Raw genomic sequence first — 15,622 nt, 5'->3', positions numbered from 1 at the left:
TGTCATGTTTCACTTTCATTGGCATGTGGCATGTTGTGCATGTACAATGGATCGGTGTTAAGGTGCACTTGGAGTGTGCAGCGTGTGGTGGCTTGTTACATCTGCTGCATTCATGTCTATCGGTCCACAGTGTGTTGGGGGATGAGGGGACATGAGTCGGGGCCTGCCTGCAGGTTTCCGTCACAGGTGGGGGAGTGGGGACATGAGGCGGGGCCTGCATGCAGGTTGCCGCTACAGGTGGGGGGTGGGGACATAAGGTGGGTCCTGAATGCGGGGTATGGTCACGGGTGATGATGGGATCCCATGTGTTCTGGTCTGCCTGCGGAGTATGGTCATGGGTGATGGTGGGGTCCCATGTGGTGTGGGCTGCCTGCAGGCTATGATCACAGGTGATGAGGGGGTCCCATGTGTTGTGGGCTGCCTGCGGGTTATAGTCATGGGTGATGGTGGGGTCCCATGTGGTGTGGGCTGCCTGCGGGCTATTTTCACTGGTGATGGTGGTACCATGTGTTGTGGGCTGACTGCGGGGTATGGTCACGGGTGATGGGGGTCCCATGTGTTGTGGGCAGCCTGCGGGGTATGGTCACGGGTGATGGGGGATCCCATGTGGTGTGGGCTGCCTGCGGTGGCTGGTCACAGGTGATGGGGGTCCCATGTGTTGTGGGCTGCCTGCGGGTTATGGTCATGGTCGATGGGGGGTGTCCATGTGTTGTGGACTGCCTGCAGGGTATGGTGACGGGTGATAGAGAGGTCCAATGTGATGTGGGCTGCCTGCGGGGTATGACCATGGGTGATGGGGGGGTCCCATGTGTTGTGGGCTGCCTGCAGGGTATGGTCACGGGTAGGGGTTTAATGGTATAACGGTATACCGGTATAGATACAGTGAACAGCTTAATTGAACTATAATAACGGTCATGTTGTTTATGCCGGTATACCGTTTTAGGGCCTGCAGCTATTAAGTGAGCTTTTCAATCTTATTTGGAAAGGCTGCAGTAAGCAAGAGCTGCACATTCTGGATCTTGCACTGTGGGATGTGGCGTTTGACAGACAAGAGCATAGGGAAAGTGAGGCCACATTAGTAAATACAGCTTTGATGCTGTGACCGCTCGTTCTCTCTGAATAGAGTCGGGTTAAAGATCAGCCCATTTGTAGTTTTCCCACCAATTTACAAGATGCGGAACTACACATCCCAGAATTCAAAGGGGGAATGAACTGAATGCCCTTCTGATGCATGTCCACAAAACACGTTAGCTCTGTAGACTGTATGAACACTGGGCCTATCAGTGCTTTGTGCTAGTATATAAACTACCCCCCCCCCCACTGTCCTCTGCGTAGATATTTACACATTGGCACCAGTTGCTTCGCTTGATCCTTCACATGCCTTCTGCATATGGCACTGTACTCAAGCAGGCAGGACAGATTCTACATTCAATTTGAAGTATCCAGAGCAATGGGGGTGAGATATTTCTCCAGTCTATCCTCGATTTGTGACACCATCAATGAAAGCATTCCTTCGTCTCAACTCACACGACAAGGGTCCTAATGCGCTCAGTCCTGGGAAAATGGTAATGATGGGGCTGTGGTGAGGTGGTGGTCTAAGCCATATTTGTGCCGATATATATATTTTAACTTTGTCATTTTCGAAAAGTTTTTGTGCCACTATCTTTAAGAAGGAAAATTAACATGTATTGCAGGAATCAAGATAGAAATCAACAGCGCCCACTGAACGCTTTCCTGTTAGGATTACATGGTCAGTGGTGACTCCAACATCCGACCTTTAAAATACACCAGGCAGATGGTAAACAAGCTATAGTGACACTTTGACAAAAGAAACACAAAGGGCCTCATTACGCGGTAGGAGGTAAAGGATTACCAGCACCGGTAAGGGTGCCGATGCCGGTAATCCCTTACCTCTATATTCCGAGGTCCCTTAGCGGGTCCCTTCCTTAACGCCTGGTCTGACCAGGTGTTAAGGAGGGTACCCGCTAAGGGACTTCAGAGCTAATAACGGTACCGCAAATTGCGGTACCGTTATCAGCTACTTCCCCATTCCCATTGAGCCCTATTGGGGCTCAAATGGGAATGGGGAATGGTTATCAGAATGGGGACTTACCGGGTCCTCCAAGGTTGGAATGACCCGGTAAGTACCCATTCTGAGAACCCGGACCCGGTATGCGGTAAGGGGGTAGCCATGGCTACCTCCTACCACGTAATGAGGCCCAATGACATGGGCTTTCAGACCTCACATGAGTGACTTTTCTCGCTTTAATGGGATAAAGCGTTATCAAAACAAACTTTTATGACTGATCGCAGCGAGGGGTCATGATGCCCATGCCACGTGTTTCCAAAATAATGCAGGTTGAGGCCGATTTTCAAAGCGATGACCTGTGACTGAGCAGCAAGCTCATTGCTCAAAATGTGCATTTTAACACTTCCACTAGTCACTCTTTCGTACAAGACAGCGCCATGAAAGACCAAATCTGCAGCTGCCTTAGATTCCGTGGAGAATCACCAAAAAAATAAGCAGAGACAAGTTTCAAAATGCTGACAATTTATGACCTTTAAGAAAATATTTGTTAAGATTAGTTAACTCCACCTGCTATACCGCGATAACCATGATATACCGTCATTTGGTAAGAATGTTATCATACCTCCATAAAACCAATACCATGACACCCCTAGCTCAAGGGTGATGCTGGAGTCCCATGTGTTGTGGGTTTCCTGTGGGGTATGGTCACGGTTGATGGCTGCTGCGGTGTGGCTATCCCATCAGTAGGCGTGTGATTCCAGGGGATTTGTGCATGTATTGTGGGGTGGGCGCAGGCCTTTCCACGCGATTTGGCTGCTGCGACCGGGGTACGCGATTACGGTGGGGTGCGGACGCGATACACGCAGGTTTTTCCACGTGATTTGGCTGGTGCAATCGGGGTACGCGATTATGCTGGGGTGCGAACAGGCTACGTGAGGGGTACGCACAGGCTTTTCCAAGCGATTTGGCTGGTGCGACCGGGGTACGCAATTACGCAGGGGTATGGACGGGTACACCCGGGCCTTTCCACGTGATTTGACTGGTGTGACCGGCTACGTGATTACACTAGCATGCGGGACGTGGTACGTGCAGGACTTTTCACGTGATTTGGCTGGTGCAACCGGGGTACGCGATTATGCTGGGGTGCGGTAGAGCTACGTGCGGGCCTTTCCTCGCTATTTGGCTGGTGCGACCGGGGTTTGCAATTACGCTGGGGTGTGGGACAGGGCACGCATGGGACTTTTCAAGCAATTTGGCTGGTGCAACCGGGGTACGTGCAGATTTCTCACGCTATTACGATGGGGGGGCTGTGTGCTGGGCCATGGATGGCGTGGGCCTTCCACCCTATTTGGCATTTCACTGGGTTTTCCTGCGCACAGGGGCGTGTTGGGGGCGTTACTGGCACTGCTTAATGTTCATTGTGCCACGGCTACTGATGCCTCAGAAAATCCATGAATATGCGTGCCGTGCAATTGCTACTTTGTGCCACGGCTAGTGCATGCGTGGCACATGATCTATCTCGGCCCGCGGCGCGTTCTACTTCTGTGCTGGATTCTATGAATTGGGCCCTAAGTCAAGTATCCAAGAGGGAAACAAGGGCTTACATTACAGTAAGTGTCTGTACTACTGCTCTATACATGGCAGAGGAGAAGCACAGAGGACCCCAGCCAAGATTCTCTATTGTTGGTAGCACTGGACGATCAATCAAGGCCTAGCTTCTCAGGAGGTGATACGGGCTGGTTCTTAAGTACAGTGTAGTCCCCAAGCACCCACAAAGGAATGTCCACACACTGTATTAGTTAAAACACAGTCTTTATATAACAAAGGTTCACGATTATATATACTATCATGATAACTCACTTTGTACTCGGTTAATCTACAATGGCAAATATATACAGTTCTACGTGGTACCACAATCATTATTCGATCTCTTTCAAGTGCATCAACTGTATGGTTAAATGCCACACAAATCAGTTTGTAAAGGAAACCAACAATAGATATAGGAGGAAAGCAGTTGGTTAGAACAATAGGCAGAATACTGGCCCCGCTACCTAGGCACAGTTCCGTGTGCAGATCCCCCCCCATCTGGGCAACCTGTAAGATAAAGATATACTACCAGCCCAGTCCATATATTGTTCACAAGAGTCTTTCCAATAGTTCAGCAATTCCAAAGTACCTGGTGTTGTAGAATTCCTCGCCGGGAAATCAACAGCCCTTCTTGAGGGCACTGCCTTTAAGGCAGGAGCCACGGGTCATCGTACGTCTGGTGATGAACAGGGTGAACTACGGCAATGAAGTGGCAACTTCGTTCCTAGCGGTGCTCGTCGACGATGGAGCATAGACGTCCTGCAATACCATATATGGAACTTCCACCCAACAGCCAGTCAGGTGGAATGGACAGAGTCAGGGCTTCTCAGGACTTTGGGAAAACAAAGTAACAGGCAATAGAAAGCAAGAGGCCACAGGGGTCATCTTGTTTCCTATCAGGAATCAACTGATTCCAATGGCAGGACCTGGGTATCCCAAAATGGAGGATACTCAGAGCACCTGTCAAATTCAGCATGGAGCTGCCACCAGCCCATACCCTGCTCTGTGGGCCACACACAGGTGCCCGAAAACATACACTAGGTGCACATGGTTGTACCCCCCACCCATGGGTGCCATAAGGGTATCCCATGGGTCTGTACATCAAACCAAAAGAGAAAGCTGCACCACCAGGAGTCCTACATGAACTCCTGCGTGGAAAACACGACAGAACACATAAAAAAAAGCAGTAAAGGACAAGGATGTGGAGGCCCTGTCCCTCTGATGCATTTCCAGCATCACAGTAAGCAGTTAAAGCAATAATGATATGTCATTTGTAACGTGCATGTACGCAAGTCTTTCAAGGCGCGACAAGACAAAGAGGGGAGACAAAGGGAGGACAAAGCAAACAATCTTACTAGGCCTTTTGTCATTTAGATCGTGCAAGTGCGAGGGGGATGGAAGAGGAGAAGTGCCAAGGGGAGGCAGGGGGGAGAGTGCAATAGGCAAGCTCAAGCAACTGCTGCCGGGGTGGACGGCTCAGGTAAGTGCAAGGAGGCAGGGGAGTGTAGAGTTGCAGATCCAGTCCCTAAGTGCGTGGGAGGCCCAGGTGCAGTGCAAGGGACTACTGGTCGTGCAGAAGCCTGGTGCCGTTATGTTCAGAGGATGGCCAAGTAACCAGATACAGGTATATCAGCAGGGCGGAGAGAGAGAAAGTAGAAGTGAAAAGGAAGGTATTTAGTTGCTTCCAGAACCTCTAGGTTGGTCCTGCTCAGGTTTGAGAGAGACAGGGAGGCTGTTCCAGAGGGAGGCCCCAGCTGAGGACAGAGATCAACCCCCCCCCCCACTCTTTGCCTGGAAAAGCGACTGACCCTCAGAAAGTTGGAGTTGGATGAGCAGAGAGCTCCAGAAGGAAAATGCTTAGCAAGAGAGAGTTGGATGTAGTGTGGCCCCGGCCACAAAAAGACTTGTGGACAATGCAGAGGGTCTTGAACTTGATCCTTGCAGCCACCGGGAGCCAGTGGAGAGATTTCAGGGCTGGAGAGATATAATCCCTGGGCTTGAAGCCAAGGACAAGTCTTGCAGTCCAGTTCTGGATTAGTTGCAAAGGGCAAACGTAGAGGCAGGCAGATTTAGAAAGCGGCTATTGCAGTAGTCCGGCCTAGAGAGAACCAGGGCTCTGGAGATAGTGAGCTTCTGGGGGAAAGTGAGAAAAGGTAGAATACCTCTGAGGAGGTGCAGCTGGTAGTGGGACTTCTCGGAGATGTCTGTGATGTGAGGAGAAAAGGAGAGGGGTGGGGTCGAAGATGACACCAAGGTTTTATGCCTCGCAGGAAGGTGCAGGTAGAGGGCCGAGGGAGGGTAACCAGAGTGAAAGAGGGAAAGTGGGAGCGGGGGTCCCAATGAGAAGGATCTCAGTATTACTACCATTGAGGCAGAGATCATTGGAGACACACCATTCCTGAATCACGGATAGACATTAATGGATGAGCTAGAGAGGAGTGGAGGCAGAGGTGAGCCTGAAGAAGAGCTGAGTGTCATCTGCATAACACTGAAAGTTAGGAGAGAAGGTAGAGATGAGGTGGGACAGAGGTGCCAAATAAAGGTTGAAGAGCCATGGTGAGAGGTTAGAACCCTGGGGAACAACACATGTGGAAAGAGAGTTTATGGAGAGAAAAAACCCCAATTGGACCCGGGAGGATCGATCGGGAGGATGGAGGTTAACCAGGCTAAAGCCTGACCTGTGATTCCCAGGTTGTTACGGAGACGATTGATCAGGATGGCATGGTTGAGCCTGTCGAAAGCAGAAGATAGATCAAGCAGGTTGAGGACAGAAGGAAGGCTAGAGTCAAGATTAGAGAGCAAGTCTTAATGGGTGTTCAGGAGAGCAGTTTCCATGATTCTGGCTGCTCTAGAGCCAGACTGCTGGTCATGGAGACAACCAACAGGTTCATTATGGAGAGTAAACTGGGAGATGGCCAGCTTTTCCAGGAGTTTGCCCACGAAAGGAGTGATAGAGTTCGGGCAGTTTGCCGGAAGACGAGGGATCGGCAGAGGGCCTCTTAAGGAGGGGGTGCACACTGGAGTGCTTTAGGGGGAGGGGAAAGTTCCAGGGGCAAAAGAATGATTGGAGCGAGGGTGTGGATGTGGTCCTTGATGGTTCTGGAGGAGCAGGGGAGCACCTGCTTGAACAAAGCTTTCATAGATCAGACTTGTCTAGAAACATCATCAGGAGAGAACACGTGGAAAGGGTAGAAAAGAAGAGGAGAGGCAGCCAGAGAGGGGCCAAGAGAGGTAGAACGAAAGGAAGATGAGAGACGGACAGGATGTCCTGAGTTTTAGTGGTGAAGTGAGAAGCCAGTGCCATGCAAAGAGCCTTGGAGGGAACAGGAGAGGTAGAGACTGCCGCAGGACTGGCCAGCTCCTTGCTGATTTTGAAGAGTTTGGCCATCTTGTTAGATTCCACAGAGACGCAGGCTTGGATGTAAGCTCTCTTCTTGGACAGGACAGAGAGTCTGTATTGCCTTTGGAGCATGCAGCAGGCCAGTTTGTCTGATGATCAGCCTGATGACCTCCACTTCCTCTAAAGAAAGTGGTCAGTCCAAGAGAGAGGAGTGGTGAGGGCGTTAGAGAGGGGGATGTCTGAAGAGATGGGAACATCCAGGGTGTGCCTGGCAATGTGTGCAGGGCCAGAGGGTAGAATAGAAAGAGAGAGAGAGAGTCGCAGAGATTGTGAAAGAGCCCTAAGGAGGGGCTAGAAGCATCCCGGTGGATGTTGAGGTCTCTGAGGAAGAACAATTGAGAGGTAGATGCAAGGAGAGAGGAGCAGAGGTCGGCCCAGTCAGAGAGGAAGAGGGTGAACTGGCTGGTTGGCCTGTAGATGGTGGCCACAGTAAGAGAGTGGCTGGTAGAGATTGAGAGTACTCAGACCAGGCATTCAAAGGAGGAGTAGGCCTGCAGAGGAATGACAGAAGCAGGGATCCACTCCAGGAAGATCAAGGCTAGTCCACCTCCTGGACCGTTGGTTCTCGGTTCAGAGAGGATCTTGTAGCCATCATGGGGGAGAGTGGCCCTCATTACGACCCTTGCGGAAAGCGACTGACCGGAGCGCCACAGCGTAAATAGCGTTTCCGCCATTGTACGAAGGAGCAAAGTGCGGCCCATTCCGACCCATCGGGCACGAGCACCACGCCACGGCGGAAGTGCAAAGTCCGCGATGGCGGAAATGACCCCAAAACGGCCCACACCGCCGCCGTACGGCGCCCTAGGTGCAATACCGCCACCCCTCTTAGCGCTCACCGCAGTGTGCGCCTACCGGAAAGTACGGTGCCCGGAAATATACGGAAACGGAAGTTAAAACATGGGCCCGGAACGGGAAACAACCCGGCGTACACCTATAAAAACACCAAAACCACACAACCACTAAAATCACTACCCTGAAACACACCCCAACCCGTCAACCACCCTAGCGAAACCAAGAAAAATGGGAAAAGTAGCGAAGAAAGCGTGCGACCGCAAGCGGCAGGTCCACTTCTCCCGTGAGGAACTCACCGTGCTAACAGAGACCCTCCTGGAGAATGCTGCCGTCGTCTTCTCCACGCAAATGACCAGGACGGCACTTGCAAACAAGAAGGCCATATGGGCTCTGGTGGCACAGCGGGTAAGTGCGGTGGGGACCGCACCCCGCACCCCACAGCAATGCCGCAAGCGATGGGACGACCTGCGGATACGCGTCCGCAGCATACTCTCTGCCAACCGCAACATTGCCACAGCCACCGGGGGAGGTCCTGAATCACCCATCAAGTTGACCCCCTGGGAAGAAATCTGTGCCTCCACCATCGGAATGGAGAGCATAGAGGGAGTCGGAGGGATGGAGAAAGGAGTGCAGACATCCGAAGATTCAGGTAGGTGGGCCAGATAAAACAATGCCAAATCCACAAAGTCCAACCATGTGAAGTACCATGCGTCCACATAGTGCAACAGAAACACATGTCCAGGAGAACGTCCACACACATCGGCCTGAAAGCGCACGTCAAAACCCACAATAAATACATAAATAATTAAAAACCCCTAATACACGCACTACACGTGCAGCAGGCACACCCTAACTGCAGGCTGCCAAACAACTGCACCCTCACTCCACACACAAATCAAAGCACCTCCAAGACCCCGACCCAAATCACCCTCAGGTACCACCCCAATGCATGTGATACAATGCCATTCCAATTCCCACTGACCCATCAATAACCCTCGCCCTCCTTTACTCCACCACAGGGTCCGATCCAAACGACGAGCTACAGGACACCCCTACCAGCACACCTGCAAAGAGGGCCAAGACCAACGGCCAGAGACCCTCCACCTCAGCTGCACGCATCAAGACACGGCAGCAGCACAAATCAGGTGGCAGCACAGAGGAGGGAACATCAACAGGCACCCCAGCAGCCAGCATGGCCACAACACCACCACCACAGGTCCCCCCAATGGATGCCACAGAAGGCACTGCCTCTGGTGGTAGCAGCACCATAGGTGACACCCCATTGATGGCAGCATGCTCGGACACAGAAGACGGGGATGTCGAGGTCAGATCCATCCATGACCTGTCCCAATCCCCCTATCTGTCCCATCCCGTACAACATGAGGATACCACGCAGGTGCAGCCACAAGACGACGACTGGCCATCCCCCACAAGCCCTGTGGCAAGGCAACATGAGGACAACAGCCCCTCTGTGACACCACCGCAAATGGCCATGGCCCAGCAGAGGCAACAGTCCCTCGACAAGTTAATCGTCCAACAGCAGCAAATGGCCACACTCCTCAAGGGCCATGCCGATGAATGTGGGGGCACCAAGGCAGACATAGAAACATCAACAGAGACACTTAGGGCAGTAATGGAGAGAGGTACAGAGACGCTAAGGGCACAAATTGAGAGTAGCACCGAGAGCCTGAGGGGGGAACTGCATGCGACGTCCAAAGACGTATGTGCCGAACTTGCCGCAGTGCGCCGTGTGCTCACTGAGCTCTCGCAAACCCTTAGGGACATGCATGGACGTGAGCAGGCAGACACATCATCCGTTGCAAGTTCCGTCCAGGGCAGCCCCCAACGTAGATCTGGAAGGAACCTGCGCTCCACAGGCAGGGGTGCCCCTGATACCCGCAGAGGGGGCATGCAATAGCGACAGCCCACTGACAATGAGCATCTTTGGACACTGGTGTTCGGGGGGGAGGTAGGAGGGTGGAGGGGGTGTGTTGGGCTCACTTGGGTGGCGGGTCGATAGGGTGTTCAACATGATATCACATATGCCATAAAAAGTGCACGATCAACCAATGAGAAGTGTGGACATTGATCTTTGTGTACTAGGCCATCATAGGCGTACAGTCCATATTGTGCATGTCCCAGACACACGCAGTGCCACGAGTCCCGTGTCCATGTATCAGCCACCAGGCGTGAGTGCTAGAAGCATACATCAATGAGATGCTGACGAATGTCACGGCCCTCCGGTGCCTCGCAGACTCCATGAGGTGCTGCCACATCCCCACCCTCATCATGACCATCATCAGGTGCTTGCAGTTCTGCGTCAGGGGGCATGGGCACATTTCTACGTACGCACATGTTGTGGAGCATGACACATGCCATCACCATCTTTGCAACCTTCTCATGGCGGTACAGGAGTGCCCCGCCAGACCTGCTGAGGCAGCGGAAACGGGTCTTCAGTAGGCCGAATGCCTGTTCTATGACTACACGGGTACGTGAGTGGGCATGGTTGTAGTCCTCCTCATGCTGGTCCCGTGGGTTCCGGACTGGTGTGAGGAGCCATCTCTTCAGTGGATATCCAGCATCACCTGTATGTGGACGAGAAACGTATGATGTGGAATGCCATTGATACGTACGCACACCCCCCCCCCTTCCTGGCAGGTCATTGACAATTCACATACCCCACATCATCATGCATGTAATGAGACTCACCGAGTAGCCAGGATCTGTTCCCTGCGTGTCGTTCCATGTAGCGTGGTATTGTAGAGTTCCTCAAGACCATAGAATCATGGGTTGATCCAGGGAATCGGGCACAACAATGTGTAATGATCCTGTTGGAGTCACACACCATCTGTACATTCAGGGAATGAAATTGTTTTCGGTTGCGGTACTGGGCCTCCATGGCATGTGGGACGACCAATTCAACATGGGTGCAGTCGATGGCACCAATGCAACCCGGTATGCCGGCAAGTGCATGGAATCCCACTTTTGTGTTGGTTATTTCCTGCTCCGAGCGTGGTAGAGAGATGTAGTCGTCTGCGTGCTTCAGGAGGGCATCGAGCACTTGCAATAGTGTCCGTGAGAACAGTGGCTGAGAAATGCCATGCAACTGTCCGACTGTGTGCTGGTAGGTGCCTGTGGCCAGGAAGTGGAGTACAGACACCACCTTCAGTAGGGGTGGGATGGCGGTTGGGCTATCTATCATGCTGACAAGGTCAGCCTGTGTCATGTCCACAATGGCGGCTATGGTGTCCCGGTCCAGACGGTAGAGGGTGTGGATCTGCTCATCAGTGAGGTTGAACGGATGTGCTCGGAGGCGTTGAATTGCGGGCTGCCTGCGTGGTGGTAGTGGCTGTGCTGGTGGGCCTTGCTGGCCCTGCCTTGGCCTCCTCCTCCTCCTGCGTCTCCTCCGTGCGGCTGGTTGTAGTTGGTGTTCGTCTACTTCTTGGAGTCGGAGCACTTGCAGTGCTATCAGGTCCCCCAGGGCCAACATCGCGAGTCCTGCCGGTAGCATTTCGGTGTGGTTGTGGGAGGAGACTGGCTGTGCAATTTATGTGTTTTCAGGCTGTATGGCCTCCACCTGTGGTGATTGATTCCACCTGTGCAAACTGCTCTCCCCTTTGGCCGAGCACGTCCCGCGCACAACGCTGCAATTCAGGGAATTGTATCTTGCTATTGCAATCATGTATTTGTACCCGATGGCCGTGTAAGATTGGTTGATATGTTCATTCTGCTGTGGTCCCATTGTTTCACATACTATCTGTGCAGTCGCGAACAGACTTGTGAGGGGTCAGTGGGACGTAGTACTCGAGTAACGGTGGGCCCTCATGCATCACTGTACCGAGTTGCAACGACGGGCGGGGTGTCCCATTCGTGGGTGAAGGCAGTTGCCATTTTCACACACAGCCGCACTCGATGGAATAATTAGTGATTTCAAACGGCCACAGATGCCTTTTCGACGTGATGTTGCAAATGAGGAATTCGAAGGGCGGCGCTTTCGGTTTCCAGCTAGCGGCGAGGAGATGCCCACAGGTCTGACTGCAAATGTAACGTTCTATTGTTCTATGTCCTTGAAACAGGGCCCATGGCGAGGGAGCAATGATTGATATGAATAGTTTGGGATGCGCAATAGCTACGTGGGCGATGAGGCCGTCCGTTCCCAAATACATGTTACTTCACAACACTGGAATTACGGGCTGGGGCACTGTGGATTTAGCAGGCTGCATAACGCACAGACTCAATGGATGTTTCTAATGTCATGTGAGTAATTATTCAGGCATTTTGATCCCGGGATGAGGGAATGATGGATGGATGCATGGGCAGGTGATTTGATACAGAGTTTGCCATGTACAGGGCTTCTTGGGATCTATCCGCCTCCCCTACGCTATGTGATGCAGGGCTGCCATAGTGGGACCATCGTCCATCTGGCCTTGTTGAGCCCTCCCTGTCTCGAGGCGCCCTCAGACACTCGTTTGTGATGGTGTTTGCACCTCGATATAGATGGTTATGAGTCGCAAGTGGTTTTGGGGTGGTGATGTTCCTTTGGAGTGGGCTAGCATGCATATGGCTGTGGATTTCGTGTGATCATTGAAGTGAGTTGTTGGTATGTAGTTCTGATGGCCATTCTGTTCTTTTTCTTTTCTTTTGGTTGACAGGTATCTCCTCCCCTTTTGCCACTGCCATCTGTATGCCACTCCTGCAGATGGATTTTACTCCCGACACCTGCTGCTTCGTGTTAATCAGTGGAGCAGCATTACGATCTTATGGGACGATCGCCAATGGGCCACATGCCCTTACGCAGTACTGGTGGCTCGGAGCAACATTTCGGCCTTTCAGCTGGACTAGTGCCTCCCCATTGGGACGGCCCTGCGGTTCTGTGCGCTTCCATGTTGCCTTTTCGTACGTGAATGTGGCTCTGTGTACCATGGGGGAACAGGGCGACACACAGGTAGTGGCTGGTCATTTCTTGCGGAAGCAGCCCACAATGGTGATTAGTGTTTTGGATTTCATGGCCTGATGGCTGTATGTGCTTGGTGATTTTGATGTGCATAAAATTTCTATTCTGATTTGGCCCGTGTAGCGTTTTTCTTTGCAAGTGATGTGGCATATGCCTATTTGGGGGGCGATGTATTGTGAGGAGATCTGCATTGGGTTCCAGCTTCGGGGTTTAGTTGCGTGGTACTGTGCTGTGCGCGTTTGCCTACGAAGCCCAGTGAGGTCAGGGATGGGGGCTGCCAATATGCCAGTTTGAATGTTGTCATGCTCAGGGGCGGGGGATTGGGTTTTGTGTAACAGATGCCGGTCAGCCAGGTGGACTGGTTGAATGATGTGGTTTTCGGAATATTGCTGGTCACAGGTGCCTGTGTTTGCGTGCGTTTCTTGGTGGGGGACTGTGGTCATGTCCATTGGGATGGCTTCTGTATTCGTGCCATCTGTGCCCTGCAGCTCCCATTGGCCCCTCTTGTGTTTCTTTTGTTCGTTGGCATGCATGGGTGACTTGTACATTTCAATGGTTGCATTGTGGCTTCATTGCACCTACGGGGAGTTGTACTTTGTGGGCAGGGAGCGGTGTACAGGCACTCAGTGGGGCCGTTTACGGTTGATTCGCGATGCCGTACTTCTCGCCATGGCGGAATGGTACATTCCGCCATGCCTGATGGCGTTAGGTACATGTCCGCTAGGGTCGGAATTGGCGTACCGTTGCACCATGGTGGTGTTTGCGGTTTGGCATGGCGCGCGCGCGCGTGCTTGGTGCAGTTAGCGTTGGCGTTCACTACGGTGTCGCTAATGGCTTCGTACTTTGCGGTGACGGGTCATAGTCGCACCGAGCGCTATTCGATGGCGGTATTGCATTTCCGCCATCGTTTTTCGATTTCCGCCAGGGTCGTAATGAGGCCCAGTGTCAACATTCGTGACAGAGCTGGCCGTGAGACCGAGGACATCTAGATCAAGTTCTTCGAGGAGTCGGCAGATGTTGGAGGAGTGTTTGACAGCTGAGTGAGAGTTAAGAGTAGTGAGATAAAATTAGATAAAAGTGACATATGTGTTCCTAAGTATTGAACACAAACACGGTTCAAAAATGTCAGTTTGACTTTCAAGTACAGGTGTAAAAGGTGCAGAGATCAAAACGGCACAGGAATCAAACATTTCTAAATTGGACTTTCAAGATGATACTCAATGACATACTTCCTCTGTACGTGTCCGCAAAATCACGTTTTCACTCGCAAAACGCGGAAGACACCCATTTAATGCATATACATTTATTTTGTTTAGTCACTTCACACAAAACATACTTTAATGTGTCAGAATCAATAACGTAATTCAAGAGTTTAGTATATCCGTATGTTTTATATTAAAATGCAAATTATTTAAAAAACCAATCAGTAATTTCAACTGTTTAGGGCCATCACTGTGGAAAGAACAGAGCACCCATTAATAACATTTTGGGCTATTAAAAATGATCCAAACAATAAAAAACGATGTTATATGAGACAATGGGCCTCAATCCAAGTATGGCGGTAAGGCAACAACGGTGCCGGTATTGCTACCGGCGCCGTTGTTACCATACCACCATACTACGAGTTCTGCTCACTGGTGCCCTTGCAGCCACCAGGTCTGACCTGGTGGCCGTACCGGCACCCGTGAGCAGAACATGATGGTAGCACTGGTACCTTTATTAACCGTTATTAACGGTACCGGTACTACCACCTTCACCATTCCCATTCAGCCCTATGGGGCCGAATGGGGATGGGGAGTCCCTTATGACCGGAACCCACGAATGGGAAATTACTGGGTCCGCCAAACTCGGCATGGCCCTGTAATTGCCCATTTGCGGGTGCCAGAAAAAAATGGATACCGGTGGCAGCCGTGCCTGTACTACAAGCACGGCTACTGCCAGCCTCATAATGAGGGCCAATAAGTTAAGATTTTTTTTTAAATGTGGTGTTGCCCTTCTTGATATTCAATTCCTCAAAACTTTGTTTTTTTTAATGTTCTTAAGCAAACAGAAAATCAAAATGGTTCCTTTGCAATTCCAGTGTTCCATTGACTGACAGCCAAATCCATATGGCACAAACATTTGCGTTCACAATGGACTCACTGTTCACATTATTGGAACAGCGAAGGGCAAACACCCCCAGCACCGTCTTCCCAAATAATAGTGACCAACATTACATTCAACAGCATGTTTTGTTTCTCCCCTCCCTTTCTGCACCCCTCTCCCTCACAGTGGCATGACACAAAATGTGGGGGCCCCCCTGCGAGCCATGCTGAGAGCCCCCCCCACCAACCTCGGCAACAATAATGGGTTGTGCCACACTCTGGGCCCGCCTTGATTATCACGCTTGCACAATAAACACAAACGTGCTTATAAAGGGGTATGTCACACACTGTACTCAGAGAAAGATATAAATATTTGTTTTAATGCAATATACAGAACACTTTCTGAGAAAAATTGGCTAAAAAGCCAGAGCATTTGCAATTGTTTTGTAGGGTAACACCAATCCAATACATGCAAGTCACCAATAGTGCACAGGAACATCCATGTTTTGCTATTAAAAATGCCATGCCACATTGAAAACATGCTCCACTGGCTGCACAATGTAGACCAGTGTAGACACATAATAGATGAGAGGACACATTCAAAGCTGGGTCTCAGAGGCTTCTAACAACACGGCCAAACTCTTTAAAATCTGCATGGAACTGGTCAATCCTGTTATGGTCTCTACCTCTCCTGTTCCCTTCCAGGCCATCTGTATGGCTTTGGTCTCTCACTTCTCCGCTAAAACTCAGGACATCCTGTCCTCTATCTCCTCTTC

The sequence above is a fragment of the Ambystoma mexicanum genome, chromosome 3q, assembly GCF_040938575.1.
Source record: "Ambystoma mexicanum isolate Mex_15411 chromosome 3q, UKY_AmexF1_1, whole genome shotgun sequence".
NCBI classification, from domain to species: Eukaryota; Metazoa; Chordata; class Amphibia; order Caudata; family Ambystomatidae; genus Ambystoma; species Ambystoma mexicanum.
This window is presented reverse-complemented; position numbering follows the sequence as displayed.